The sequence below is a fragment of the Morus notabilis genome, unplaced genomic scaffold (genome assembly GCF_000414095.1).
Source record: "Morus notabilis unplaced genomic scaffold, ASM41409v2 Scaffold888, whole genome shotgun sequence".
In the NCBI taxonomy this organism is placed as follows: Eukaryota; Viridiplantae; Streptophyta; class Magnoliopsida; order Rosales; family Moraceae; genus Morus; species Morus notabilis.
In genome coordinates, this window is record NW_010367841.1 from 218873 (window position 1) to 220606 (window position 1734).

Genomic DNA, 1734 nt, shown 5'->3' on the forward strand with positions numbered 1-1734 from the left:
ATGTCTTTTTTTCCCGTGTGTTCTTTTACATCTTTCTAATAATATTATACTACATTAATTATAATGTCACGTTAACTAATGTGTGAGGATCTTATTTAGAGAACATGATAAGAAATATAAAAATAGGACATATGAACTCAATCCATCATATCCAAACTAGTATTGTAGACGCATTTTGCAAGATTATGAGCTTCATTAAAGGCTTAGATCGAGAAAAAGACAAGTTGTTTGTAAGAGAAAATGAAAAAACAAAGCAAGATGCAAAGTTGACTCCCTTAATTAAGGCGATATGATAGTAATTGATTTATGACTTTACAACATATTATGAGCTAAGAAATATCCGAATTGTACACGAGAATAAATAAAAAAGAAGAGACAAAACAAGAAAGATTTTGTGAGAAATTAATTAAGAAGTTATTTGGATGGATTTAATACAACGAGTAACATTTCCCTTCAATGCAAACCAAGCAACAATTTTTTTTTTTTAAAGACTATTATCACGAAAAAATAAACAAACACTAGTTTTAAAATTAAACAAGACATCTGAAAAACCTAAACAAATATTCTTCAACAAAATAAAAAATAGACTTCTATAAATACTAATCAAAGATTAAGAAAACCAATAAAGATTAATGGAAAAACTAAAAATCCAGACTTTCAAGAAATCTAAAAGAAGACTTCTAAAAACACTAATAAAAGAAAATATATGTAAATTATTGCAAATTTTGCAAGATTATGAGCTGCGTATTTGATTATCTTGAATTTGACCGTGGACATATTTGGTATTTTATCAACTTGATTCGAAGAAAAAGACAAGTTATTAGTGCAAGAAGTAGAACAATGGAAAAACAAAGCAAGGAAATTGATTCACTTAAATTATAGGGGATAAAGTAGTTACCATGGTTAATGTAATTGATAATTAAACTTAACATATTATATATGAGGCTATGAGCTAAGAAAAATCCCAATTGTACACGAGGAAAGTTACTATATATTGGAAGTCAGCGTAATTACCGACTACTTTCAAATTGTTGCACAATGTTAATATATTATACTGGTTATTGTGATCTACAAAGTTACACAAAACCGCAACTCTTTAAATAAAATAAAATAATAGGATCGACAAAGTCATCACCCACACCATTGTTGACTTTGAGCTGCCGCGCTATTTGAGGTCACTTACTAAAAATAATTATAAATCAATGACAGCATGCAAAATAATTTAAAGCCATTTGCACAAAAGAAAATATATCTATTAAATCTTAGGTAAGAATAATAAAATAAAAGTCCATTAATATTATTTATTTAATAATTTAATAATTATCTTAATATTAAAATCTTATTGGTTATGAGGGGTTACAACACTTATGAAGAGATGTGTACTTTGATGGAAGACACTAATTTATGATCTATAAAATAAGAGTTTTGTCCTCCTCTACCTAAGAATTATATATTTTCTCTCCATCAGAAAAAAATACATTAAAGATTACAGAGAATATAGAGAGAGAAACTTAGGGCCTGTTTGTTTGCGTTTTTATTTTCATTTTTCACGGTTTTCAAAGCAAAAAAATTAAAACGGGTGTTAAAAACGTATTTGGTGCAATTTTTTTTAAAAAACAAAACCAAAAACGTTTTTGTCTTTTTGTGTAAATCAGAAAACGAAAAAAAGATGTTTTCATTTTCTCGTTTTCGTTTTCTGTTTTCTGAAAAACGGATTTCCCTTTTTTTTTTTTT